This window comes from Hemiscyllium ocellatum, chromosome 15 (assembly GCF_020745735.1).
Source record: "Hemiscyllium ocellatum isolate sHemOce1 chromosome 15, sHemOce1.pat.X.cur, whole genome shotgun sequence".
Taxonomy (NCBI): Eukaryota; Metazoa; Chordata; class Chondrichthyes; order Orectolobiformes; family Hemiscylliidae; genus Hemiscyllium; species Hemiscyllium ocellatum.
This window is the reverse complement of record NC_083415.1, coordinates 25,590,640-25,605,069: the sequence shown is the minus strand read 5'-3', so window position 1 is coordinate 25,605,069 and position 14,430 is coordinate 25,590,640.

The following is a 14,430-nucleotide window of genomic DNA, read 5'->3' as shown; positions in this document are numbered from 1 at the left end:
TCAGTTACTTTTGGATGGGGCAAGGCTTGATATGAACCATTCGCCTGCTTTATTCTCAGTAAGTTGAAAATCCAGAACATAATTACATTTTACTCATGTTTTACTCATGTCCATTGTGCAACTTGTTCTTGTTAATACTGTAAAACCAATGCGCATCATGTGGAACAGCTTGCTTAACAACACTGATTTTTAAAATCATCTACTTAATATCCCATTCTTCTCACAGTTTTTACTTTCTGTTTGTTTGTGGAACATCCTACTGTCTAAGGTCAAGTTGCTGACATATTCATCTCCGTGTCTCTCCTTTTGTTTTGGTTGTTTATTCCTAGACCGAGATCAAAAACCTCCTGACACCAATGGATGTAAACATTTTTTAAATGTGCAAAGTTCCCCAATTTATTTGTCTTTTGGACCCATATTGCTTGGAAGCACAGACTCGATCTCTAAATTGAACAAGAATCAGTATTCATTGATAGTAAATAAACTCTAGCAATGTAAACAGGTATAATGCATTGTAATAGTACTAACTAAGCTCTAATCCCTTTATTAACTCCCCCTTACACACATGCATGCATTCACACAGACAAATCGACAGTGTAAAATAGGTTACGGACAGAGGGCTGAGGCTGGATAAAACAGTGTTTGTTCCTTTGTTGTTGGGATGATGATAATGACTCTTTTGCTGGCCCACTGCTTAAATTGTCTTTCTTCAGATGCTTCCACATGTTGGTAAGCGACACAATGTGGCTGGTACACTCACTAAAAAGTCTCTCACTGTTCAGTTAAAAATCATAGGTTACAGCAATTGGCACAGGAAAAATAAACTGGCTTTCTTCAAATTTACATTTTTCTAACAGCTTCCAAGCTGGGAAAGAACTGAACACTTCTCTCTACGAAACCAAATTTGAAGATGACACTAAAATAGGCAGGAAAGCTAGTTGCAATGAAGAAAAAAAGAATTTATAAACAGTTAAGGTGAATAGGCCAAAACCTGGCAGATTAAATTTAACATGGATAAGTAAGAGGTTATCCAATTTGGGCAGAGGAATATCTTAATGGAGAGAAATTTCAGAATGTTTCAGTGCAGAGGGATCTGCATGTCTTCATGCATGAATCATAGGAGACTAATATACAGGTACCACAGGTAATAAGAAAGGCAAATGGAATTTTGTCATTTATTACTAAAGGAATAAAGTCTAAAGGTAAGAAAATGAAACCAATATTGATTGTTGGGGAAAAAAAATCTGGTTCCCTAATATTCTTTAGGAAAGGAAACTGTCAACCTTACCTGATCTGAACTACAGGTGACTCCAGACCCACAGTAAAGTGGATGACTCTTAACTACCGTCTGGAATGGATAATAAATGCTAGCCTAGCTACCGATGCCCTCATCCCACAAATGAACAAAAAGAAGTTGCTTTTTGGTACAAGGCATTGGTGGGACTGCATCTAGAGTATTGCATACAATTTTGGTCCTCTTGAGGAGGAATGAAGTTGCATTGGAGGCAATCGGGGAAGATTCACTAGATTGGTTCCCGAGATGAGGGGTTTGCCTTATGAAGAGAGATTTTAATTCGTTTTGTATTATGGAGACCAGGCAGAAATGGTAGAGCAGGCTCGAGGTGCTACTTCTGTTCCTAATTCTTACGTTCTCTGTCTCTTTCTCTCTCTCCCTCTTTCTTCCTACCATCCCTCCCCCCGAACTTTAGCTGAGAACTAATCACATGGCAGGCAAGAAAGGTTTCTATCATTGATAACTGTCACTAGTCCCTAGATTAATTGTCCTCTTGTTGCCAGCAAAAACTGAATCCTACACCCTCTCAATGCCAAATTACCTGCAACCCAACTACATTTCCATGCCATTCAAACAATTACTGAAGATACCTGGATCAGTGTCAGGTTACTTCCTTTCACAATGGCAACCAACCTTTCAAACACTGATTTTAAAAACAGCTCTTTCTAATTTCCTTACACAGTCTTTAAAAAGACACTGTCCTTACAAAGGTTTTTTTTAGCTTACTATCTGCTGCCTTAGTCTTCTCTTCTTCCCTCCCGAATAGATCAAGTTTTATAATATGTTTACAATAACATTTCAGCAAAACTGAAAGACGTAGCCACTGAGTGTTCTGGGTGCAGAGGCAGACTGTGTGAAATATCTGTATAGGTGGCCCAGGGCTTTCTTACAGCTTAACAAAAAAGCAAAAAGCAGCTCTCTAGCCCTCTCACATCACCCTTTTCATACCCACACACGTTCTGTGCCCAATCCATGCCACCTTATGCTAGCTCATACATTTCACCAATTTCCCATGATTTTTCATGCACTTCGTGCCAACTTTTACCCTCACCCAACCGTAAAGGTCCTTTTTTGTTTCCTTTATTCACTCATGGAAAGTGGGTGTCACTGATGTGTTAGCATTTATTGCTCATCCGTAGTTGCCCTTGAGAAGGTGGTGGTGAGCTGCCTTCTTGAACTGCTGCAAACATTTGGTGGTACATTCAGAATGCCATTAGGAAGGGAGTAAAATTATCGTCATTAGGGACTTGAGTGCCAGGGTTGGAAAGGATGCTCAACTCTGGAAAGGAACCTTCAGAAATGAAGGAGTTGGATTTGCAACTTCAACAAAATTCTCTTGCTCACCAAATGTGTGGAACACGAACTGTACATCACCAATACACTGTCCTGCCAAAAAGGGAAGTTCAAGACCTCTTGAAGGCATCCCTAATTAAAGCACTGGCACATAATTGACTACATTATTGTTTGATCCCGAGACCTAAAGGATGTTCTCATTACCAAAGCAATGTCCAGTACAGACCATCCACTCCTCAATGCCCATCAAATGCCACCAGAAGCAGCAGAAGATGAAGAAACCATTCAGAAAAAAATTCAATGCTGAGAAGTTTTAAGAGTCAAGTAAGCTAGCAAAGTTTTAACAATGTCTTCACCAAAATCCCTAAAGAGTTCACTTCAGTAGTGGAAATCTGGAAAGAGCTGAGGACTGCCATCACTGCATGCTGTGAAGAACCATAGGCTACAAGACTAGGAAACAAGAAGACTATGTCGACAAGGATGACCACATCATTCCATCGATCAGAAAGCGAAAGCTCTGTGTGCCTGGCAAAATGACAACACCAGCAAGTCAAAGATTAGAACTCATTCAACAGCAAAGGCAGAGTTACAAAGGAAATTAGGAATATCAATAGTGGACTGAGAAAGCTGAACTGCAACTCCTTGCTAACAAGCATGCCATCTGGGGTTTCTTCAGCACCTCCAAGGCAATATGTGGACCCAACATACTTGGCCTCAAACTAGTGCAGAGTGAGGGTAGAACACTTTTGAGAGACAGGCAAAACATTAGCCTCCAATAGAAGAATAATACTTCAAAGAACTCCTAAACTTCAATTCAATCGTCAATGAAGGTGTTTTGAGTAAGTGCCCAAACTGCTCATCTGTGATGGTCTCAGACTCCCACCCAATGTTACAGAAGTTGAAGCCACCATTAGACACAAGAATGGGAAAGCTGCAGGAATAGATGGAATTCCAGTGGAGATATTCAACTTGGAGGAGCAGAGCTTACCTGCCATCTCCATCATCTGTTCCTGAAAATCTGGAACAGTGTAGAAATCTCTTCCGATCTCAGGGTTGCTGTCATTGTTATTGTTTTCAAAAAACGTGATAAAGTAGACTGTGTCGGGGTTACTGAGAATCTCCCTACTCTTCATCACTGGGAAGATCATTGCCCGAATTCTCACCAAGCGCCTTCTCCCGACGTCTGAGGAATCCTTTGTGAAATTCAATGCGGCCTCTGACCAAACTGTGGATCTATGGACATGCTTTTTACTACTTGACAACTCTAAGAGGATTGTTGGGAACACCAATAACTCTACATAGCTTTCATTGATCTGACCAAGATTTTTGACTCAGTCAATGGGGAAATGCTATGGAAGGCCCTGTCAAAGGCCGGCTTCCAGTGAAATTTATCAACATTCTCCATCTCTACCATAACAAGATGTCAGTGGTCTTCCTGACCAACAGTTATATGACAGAATTGTTTGAGGTCAAGGGAGGAGTCAAGCAGGGATCTGTCATTGCCCCCACTCTTTTCTCCATCTTCATCACTACATTCTTCATCCTGTCAAGAACAAGCTTCACAGTGGTGTGGACAATGCCTATGGATAGAAAAATTTTCAATCTCAACCATTTGAAATCCGAGAAGAAAACAACACAGGCCTCACCTGTTAATACCTTCAATATCTGGCTGATATGTCATCACTGCTTTCTTGGAATAGAATCTTCAAACCTTACTTAATGCCTTAGCAGAAGCATACTGAAGAATTGGTCTCAGCCTCAACCTCAAGAAGACTCCAATCCTTTACCACCCTTTCCCAGGCCAAGTTCTAGTTCATCCTTCCATTAAGATCAACAAAGAAATCCTCACAAACATGTGAACATATCCTCTACCAGGGAAGCTACCTCTTGTCTAAGGCTGATATCAATGCAGAGATTCAATTTAATAGACTCCCTACAATATGAAAGCAGGTCCTTCAGCCCATTGAATCCACACCAATCCTCTTAAGAGCATCCCGCCAGTCCCTGTAACCTGACATTTCCCTGGCTAATCCATCTAACCCGCACACCCTGGACACTATGAGCAATTTGGCATGGCCAATCCACCTAATCTTTAGACTGTAGGAAGAAACCAGAGCACTTGGAGGAAACCCACGCAGATATGGGAAGAATGTCCAAATTCCACACAGAGAGTGGAATCGAACCTTGGTCCCTGGCACTGTGAGACAGTAGTGTTAACTACTGAGCCACCGTGCTGCCCATATCACATCTGACTTGTTAAGCCTGTCTTCAGATGTTTAAAGATGAGAGTCTTCAAAAACCATGCTGATACTAAGAGCTTTCTTTATAAGGCAGTCATCCTTCCGATTCTTGTATGAGACTCCGAAATTTGGACTACATATAGATGTCACCTGAAAACCTTGAGAACTACCATCAATGGTTTTTGCGAAGGATTCTCTGCATCAGCTGGGAGGGCAGATGTATTAACATGTGCATCCTTGAAGCAGCCAACAGCACCAGCATCAAGGTCATGTTCGTCTGAAACCAACTCCGCTGGGCCGGCCACATGCTTAGGATTCTTGAGTTCCAACTTCCAAAGCAAATCATCTTCGCCCAGCTCAAGGAAAGCACATGAATGACAGGAGATGCATTTCAAAGATTCCTTGAAGGCTTCCCTCAAGAAGTACAACATAGATGTCAATGCATTAGAGATTTTCATTCAGAAGAAACTGACTTTGAGGAAACTCCTGCGTAAAGAGACATATTATTTGAGAACAGCCGACGGCAAGAGGAAGTATAGAAAAAGAACCAGTGAAAGGAATGCTCAAAATCTCAAGGCCAGGGATCACTTCCACCTCCCAGAACCATCTGTCCAATGTGTGGTTGGAGATGCAGTTCATAGGATCTGACACAGAATTTCCTAGATCATACTTGATTGCAATCACACTTGATTACCAATGATGATGATGAGGATGATCATCACAATTGAGTGTATATTTGAAATATATTGCTGAAACTTCAGTGTCACTGGGTCAAAATCTTGGAGCCCTCTCCCAATTTAGTGCCAACTCATTCCAATCCATAAACCCCACCTCCCTTCACCCACCATCCTTTGCACTTCCACTGCCATGCATTTTCTGCTTTAATCAATCATTGGCAAATCTCAGAAGCCATGTGGAGATGAAATAAAATAAATCTTTTTGTGTCTATTGATGACTTTGCTATTTTTAAATAAACATAAACCTCAATGATAACTTAAAACGAAAAATCTTTTAGAACTTAATCGATTATGAAAGCAGTCAATTATATCCACAGTCCCACATCAAAGATATTATGGTCAATCAAACTGAGGAATTTACAGACCTCCCACTGTCAAAATGAAAGACTGAGGAAGCTGTCATGCAACTCTAATCCTATAATGATAATCCACAGAGTTATATGGATAAATATCTGTCCAAATTGGAAACAATCACAGCAGGCTGTGTTTTTTCTAAAAGTAAAGTACTTTGAGATTCAAATATCTGGACGGTGTACTAGCTCCAATAAGTTAATCCAATTTTTATGCATATTCATCAATCGCATTGGGTAGTTATTATAACAACACTTAATCTTGGCCAATATGTCCTCAATCTATTCCAAAGGACACCATTTCTCTCCCAATACCGATCAAGGCAGCCCCCTATCTCTGCAAATGCAGCGTTATTCCTTTTGCCCAACTATTAAAAGCTATTGAAAGTTATGTTTTGCACATCAAACTGCAGAAAGCATTCAACATGGTTCCACATAAAATACTCTTTATAAAAAAAAGAGAAAGGAATGGGAGGCAACTTATTGTCCTAGAAACGGCATTGGTTAGAATGTTGAAGGCAGAAAGTGGTGATAATAAGCATGTACTCAAATTGCCAGGGTATGATTACTGGTGTGCTCTAACTATAGTATACTCGTCAGCTTTTCATATTCTCCTGAAATTATTTGACAAAGTAATATTGAGCTATATGTCTAAGTGCTACAATAAGTACACCATATGGGTGCAGGAAGTTGAAATGGCACATTGGATATTTTCTGAATGGCAAGAAGTGAATGAATGGAAAGTTTTAGGAGTCCAAATTAAAAATTCTGTGCAAGTGAATGACATACACAAAAGACAATCAAAATGAATAGTAGTATGATAGCTTTTTATATAGGGGTTACAAGGCAAATATAGTGGCGTGGAATTATGTAATAGGTTGATAGACTCTGGTTTGATTTCATCTGGAGTAATGCATTTAGTTCTGGACACTACAACACAAGAACAATATATATTGCCTTTGGAGATGTTGAAGCACATATGCACCAAACTGACACTGAGTCTACAAGGATTTAATAATAAAGTAAGTTCTAGAGTCTAGCCTTGTATCTTTTTAATATAATACATTAAATATTCTAATTGAGGGTTTTAAAATAATTGAAGGAATCGAGCAGGTAGATACAGAAAAACTGTTTCCTTAGGTGGGATGAATGTAGGACAAGGGAATGTAACCTAAAAATTTAAATCTAAATTGTTTGCACATAATATCAGAAAATTACTTCATCATAGAAAAAAGAAAATAGAAACTTTCTTCTGTAAAGAGTACGAAGAGTAGGTTGATTGAAAATCACAAAACTGAAATTGATGCCTTTTGGTTGGGGAATGGTATTAATGGTAGTAGTTCAGGTTGCATACCTAATCGTTCAACTAATTTACTCTGTGGTATCTGAATCTTCCAGATATGATCTTTGCCAGAATGATATGTGACAATTGAGGAAGAGGATGAAAATCCATTAGATATTGTGCTCAGAAGTGTTGTCTAGTGGCTCCTGAATGTTTGAACTTTTGGTTAAATTGGAAGATGAAGTTTTGAATTCTTTGTCCAGTTGCAAGACAGCATGGCAGCTTAACTTTTTCTGCCTCTGCATTCTAACAGGATCAATGTAACTTTTGAACTGCTAAAGAAACTGTCTCAAAGGGAACAGAGTTGAACATCTTATGGCAATAAATAAAGTTTAAATCTTTTAGAAAAACAATATTATCAAAGAGCCAAAAATATTTAAAGTAATTCCACCAGTGTCCAGTTTGATTCATCAGGCTATTATTAATATAACTCCTCTATTCCAGAGATAAAAGCGAGTTAATATAATTTTACATTTAATGAAAAAATGCATTACCATTTATCAGATTTAGAAGGACTTCTCCAGACTGATTATTTGAATTTGTTCTAGCAAATAAAAATTATAATTCTGGTTTGTTTATTTTTAGGGAAAGAATTACGTCTCTGGGTGATTGATTTTAAATTAGTCATTGTGGTCGAATTAAATGATTGCTCATGTTCAAGGCATTTACAGACTCAAATTTACATAAGAGAATAAAAATGTGAGCAGGCACAGGCCATTCCTCCACTTAGCCTGCTTCGTCTGTCAATTAGGGAGGTGATGGCTGAGTGGTATTATCCAGAGAACCAAATAATGTTCTAGAACCTGGGTTTAAATTCCACCACATCTGATGGTGGAATTTAAACGCTATAAATGAAATCTGGAATTAAGTATCTAATGATGACCATGAAGCCATTGTCCATTGTTGGAAAAACCCATCTGGTTCACTAATATCCTTTAGACAAGGAAACTGCCATCCTTACCTGGTATGAAGTACATGTGATTTGAGACCCACATTGTCGTTGACTCTTAACTATGCTCTGTGCAATTAGGACTGAGTAATAAATGCTGGTTTAGCCAATGACATTTTCATCCCATGAATGATTAAAAAAAATTAGATCATGGCTGATCTGATGATGTACTTAATTCACCCTTTCGATCTAGCCTTTATAACCTTTGGCTCTCTTATCAATCAAATATTTGTCCAACTGAACATTGAACATTATTTCCACTGCTCATTGGGAAGAGAATTTCAAGAGAAGAAATTCCTCAGCATCTCACTCTAAAATGCATTAGCCCTTATTTTGAAACTGCAGCTTTTAGATTCTTCTTTGGGAGGAAATATTCTGTCAGTATCTACTCTGTCAAGTGTCCTCAAAACCTTATGTTTCAATAAGACCAACTCACTTTCCTCTAAATTCCACTGAATACATGTCAACCTGCTTAACCTTTCCTCATTAAATAAATTCTTCATTCCAGGAATTTGCCCAGTGCTCCTTCTCTGAATCATTTTCAATGCAAATTTATCCCGCCTTAGTTAAGGTGAGCAAAATTGCATACAATATTCTTGGCACATTCATACCAATGGCTTTACAGTTATAGCAAGGCATCACCACTTTCATTCTCCAGCCCATTACCGTAAAGGCCCACGTCTCGTTTGTCTTTCTAAGGAAAAGGTCTAATTTCAAGGATCATCATTTCCTGCTCCTCCTGATGCAATGTGACAGCAATGATAAACTTTAGCGAGTTTTGAAAAGATTTGTAGCTCAGATGGAGGGTCTGGATGTATGTTTGCTCACTGAGCTGGAAGGTTCATTTCCAGACGTTTCGTCAACCTACTAGATAACATCTTCAGTGGGCTTCCGGACGAAGCACTGTTGATAATTCTTGCTTTCTATTTATATGTTTGGGTTTCTTTAAGTTTCCTGATGTCATTTCCCATGGAGATGTCATTTCCTGTTCTTTTTCTCAGGGAATGGTAGATGGGGTCTAACTCGATGTGTTTGTTGATAGAGTTCTGGTTGGAATGCCATGTTTGAGGAATTCTCGTGCGTTTCTCTGTTTGGCTTGTCCTAGAAAGGATGTGTAGTCCCAGTCGAAGTGGTATCTTTCCTCCTCTGTATGTAAGGATACTAGTGAGAAAGGGTTAATTCGTTTTGTGGCTAGTTGATGTTCATGTATCCTGGTGGCTAATTTTCTGCCTGTTTGTCCAATGTAGTGTTTGTTACACTCTTGCATGGTACTTTGTGAATAACATTAGTTTTGTTTATTGTCTGTATAGGGTCATTCAAGTTCATTATCTGCTGTTTTAGTGTGCTGGTGGGTTTGTGGACTACCATGATGTCAAGGGGTCTGAGTAGTCTGTCAGTCATTTCCAAGATGTCTTTGATGTAGGGGAGAGTGTATGTGTTTTGTCTGCTTGTTTGGATTTGTTGCTGAGAAATCTGCGGACTAGGTTCATTGGGTGCTTGATCTTTTTGAATACATGGTATAGGTGATTTTTCTCTGCTCTGCGTAGTTCCTCTGTGGTGCAGTGTGTGGTGCCTTGTTTGAATAATGTTCGGATGTAGCTTTGTTTGTGGGTGATTGCTTCTGTACTTCATTATTTGGATGATATCTGTTGCTTTCCTGTAGATGCTGGTTTGAAGTTCCCCATTGGCTGTTCGCACTACTGTGACATCTAGGAATGGGACAAAACATCCATCCTCGAGCAATCCAAACATAGACAAGCATGAGAATTCCTAGAAGCATGGCTTTCTAACCGGAACTCTATCAACAAACACATCGAGTTAGACTCCATCTACCACCCCCTGAGAAAAAGAATAGGAAATGACATCACCACAGGAAATGACGTCACTGCATGAAATGACATCACCAACCCAAAGAAACCCAAACATATAAATAGAAAGTAGGAATTATCAACAGTGCTTCACCTGGAGGCCCACTGAAGATGTAACCTAGTGGGGTGACGAAACGTTTGGAAATGAACATTCCAGCTCAGCAAGCAAACCTACATCCATGATAAATGTTTTCCAGCTCCCATGCCACTATGTCAGTGAAAGACCCCTCTTTATTTCAAGCAGTATCCCCAGCTCTGCCTGTCCCTTGACATCTGCTTAGTCCAAGTGGCTTTCTCCATGCCACTTTTTTATGGAGGAAATTAAGGCCCCATGTGAAGGAAATAAGTGAATTGTTATGTTTCTCATTTAATATTGACTCAACAAGCAAATGAAAAAAAGTTTTCAGTTATGTGCTTTTGTGTAGCACAACCATTGAAAAATCAACAAGTTGTAGCAAGAGGTGTAACAGGCACTAACTCTAAATGTTAAGTGTACTGCTAACTTGAAGACAGCGAGGATCTGCCTGCTATGGCTTTTTCCCTGTCCATTTGTCCACACAACATTGGCAAAGCTACATTTAATAGGCCATTTCTCATTGATCTGAGAGGGTAATGACGATTTGTCCTCTTGAACTGCTGCAATCCTCAAGTGCTGGAATGTCAGTGGTTGTATTATAATGGCTTGCTGGGCTATCTCAGAGGGAATGAAGTGGGCAGACTAGAGCACAGACTGCAAGAGTTTCTTCCTTGGTGGATATTATGAACTGTTGTGTGTTTTTAGAAAAATTCATTAGTTTTAATATGAATTCTGTTATCATAATCAGTCTTGAAAGGATGTCTCTGATGCTTTGGTAGTTTGTTAATGGAGTAGCAATTCTGTTGAGTACTAGCTTGAACATGTCAGGCTATCAAAGCACATAGTCCATTACTTAATTAGAATTTCAATCAAGCTCCAAGAACAAATCAAAAAGACTCAGGATTTCTCTTAGTCAATAATCTTTAAGTTTATTAAAAAAGAAGACTTTTCTCAGAGATCAGCAATCTACTGAATGATTCTCTTTCTGTCAATTGCCCTTCTGCAAATGGTCCAGCTGTCAGGGATGCTTAAATTAGTGTTCTTCAATAGATTTGTAATAACCATTGGTTTTGTTGGGAAATTTAGAGCTGTATTAATTAAATCATTGAGGATCTTGGTAGAACAATATTACAGCTCCAGGAATTTAAAGCATGATGTAACTAAAAGATAAATCACTCATGCTCTAATTTTCTGGCATTTCTGTGCCATAATATGGTATATGCTGTGGATGTATTTTTGCAATAGCACAGAATTTCAGGTAAATCAAAGTCATTATTCAACCAGAGAATTTTTTTCTTTTTGCTAAGTGGTTGCTAGGTCCTTGGAAGCAGTGGAAATTAATTCAGAATCCAAAAGTGTGTTAATGAACTTTCTGAATTCCTTACAAAAATGCACAACACATTTTCAAAACTTTTTGTATCATTGACATGCAGCATTATTAGAAGTTGTTTGGTTCAGAGATTTTTATCCTGAACGAATGAAAGACATTGGCATGCAATTTTGCAGTGTCATGATATGAATCAGAGACTTTAATATTTGTACAAAGGATACCTCTCAACCAATAACAATGTTTCTGAACATCTGGCAGGTGCACTTCAGTACTTTACTTGCATTGTGCTGTGTAATATAATTACTTTGTGCCGTAGTCTATTTCATAATTCATTCTGGTGACTGTAAGGATCAGTTAATTTTTGCTATGCGCATCTTGAATTTTCTTCATTTCCAAGGGATTAAGTTTAGTATTTAAATAGCAAAACTTCACAACATCAAGACATCCCAAAGCACTTTACAGCTAATTAAGTTGATGCACTGTTTTAATATTTTGAGATCAAGTTCTTTTATTCAGCAAGATCCAACAAATAACAGTTAGATATATGACTAGACCACCTATTTTTGGCAACGTTAGTTGTGAGGAATCTAAATGCTCTTCCTTAGAGTTCTCATGGGATCTTTTTGTGTCCACTAATTTATGTTTCATTTCAAAGAATATACACTTGGTGCAACATTGCTAGATTACTTTACTGAATCATATTAACCTGGATTATGTACTCAAATCTCTTGAATGGGAATTGAACCCACACCAACAAAATTCAGAGACAAGAGGGCTACCTACTGAACCAAGATGGACGCTTTTCAGTTTTATAGACTATGAAAATCTTAGTCATTTGGTTTTAAAGAGACAGATTTTGGAAGAAAGTTCAACTGATATAATGATGAGATTTCTTGACCAGATTAATTGTCAAGCAGCCGGGCATGTATACTGCCACTTTATGGCGTTGTGAACGTAGACGAGCAGCGCCAAGGTTGGGAGATCATGTTATCGCCACTCCAATGTTGCATCAGTGAGCCAGCCTCCTCAGATCATATAGGGTAAGTTTGTGCCTGACTGAGATTGCTTCAAGGCAGCTAAGCCAAACAACGGTATGATCCCAATTGATGTTATTGCCGGACAGGTCAGATCCCAGAATTAAACCTGTTTGACAGATCATATATTGATATTTTTCTAATTTGATATGACAATCTTTCCCTGAACAAAAACACACTGGCTGCAGGTTTGATTTTAACAATAAAATCAAAGTTAACTAACAAGAGAATTTTTTTTAAAAAAGTGAACAAACCATGTTCTCTAAATATGTAAGGATTTCAAAACATACAGCAAAGTTTCATCTACTCCCCAAAACAATACAGTTACTCAAAAAAAATTCTCCCTCCCTGCCCAATCTGGAGATTACATTTTACTGTTTTCTCCCTCTTTTGCAGTGAATGGTGCAGTCTTTGCCTTGAATCAACACACCACTGAAATCTTAGACTTCCTTGTTTTTGGATAACATACTGATCGCTAATCAAAAACTCCTGGTCTGGACATTTTCACAAGCTGAAATCCTTGCATCAAAGTAACATATTCCCTTAACTGCTCTAAACAAATTCCCTTTTCTAGAAGAAACTATTTTTACATCAAACTTCAGTCAGGCCTCCTCCAAATTGAATTCAGAAACTTTTAGCTAAATTAAAAACAAATATACTCATTCTAACTTCTGCAAAGCTCATGTTTTAATTATTTTTTATTTCATAGAACCCACAATATAAACAAACTTCCATTAACACGACTGGAGGCCCTTAGTCATCTGCTCTCTGAAACATACCTGGTTGGAGACAAAAAAAACTGCAGATGCTGGAATCCAAAGTGGGTAAGCAGGAGACTGGAAGAACACAGCAAGCCAGGCAGCAATGGGAGTTGGAGAACTCAACGCTTCAGGTGTAATCCTTTTTCAGGAATGACAACTGAAACATTGACTTCTCACTGCCTGCTGCTACTTGGGTTTGCTGTGTTCTTCCAGCCTCCTGCCTGTCTACCATACCAGCTTGAAATCATGTTTCTGATTAATTGTGAAAATTCCTCCCAAAAATAAAGACCAAAATCCAAATCTGTCTCCCTATCTCTGGACAGTCATATTATGGAAATTCCAGTAAAACATCACAATGACAGTTTCTTGTAGGAGGGTTTTGGAGGATGCCACTTGATGATTCAGATACTGATTTGCAAGTTAGAACCTTAATTGCCTGCTCAATGGTTATTCTGTTGAGCAGGTAGTATTGTTTATATCACTTCAGATCTGTCGGCAGTGTGGTCAGTGAACTGGGAATTTATATAGCTTGTTTAGTCTCATTTTAGTTACTTTTAGTGTTTCTGTTCTGAAAATAAACAGTATCAAAATTTTCATCTTAATTTTATAATGGTTAGTTTACTACACAACTATTGTCAAAAGTTACAAAGTAGAAATGTGATGCAGTTATCATATAACATATCAACATAAAGATTAAATGCAGATCTGGATAAAAGTTACTTATGAAGTTAAATGTAGAATCAGCCTGTTATTATTGCAGTTGAAAAATGTGGTGCTGGAAAAACACAGCAGGCCAGGCAGCATCTGAGGAGCAGGAGAATCAACGTTTCGGGCATCAGGAATGAAGAAGGGCTTATGCCCGAAACGTCGATTCTCCTGCTCCTCAGATGCTGCCTGGCCTGCTGTGTATTTCCAGCATGATATTTTTCAACTCTGGTACTCCAGCATCTGCAGTCCTCACTTTCTCCCTGTTATTATTGCAGGCAGCTACTTGTTTGCAGCTTCTCTTTCCGGAAGTGAAACAGTTGAAAACTTGAATTCAGAAATTAGTGGGTGTGATTGTTTCTGTAGTTGGATAGTTGGAGATTTCTTATACTGGTGGACCTAGGAGTTAGAGCTGACTTTGAGTGAGAGAAAGGGAGGTTTTTTTGATCCT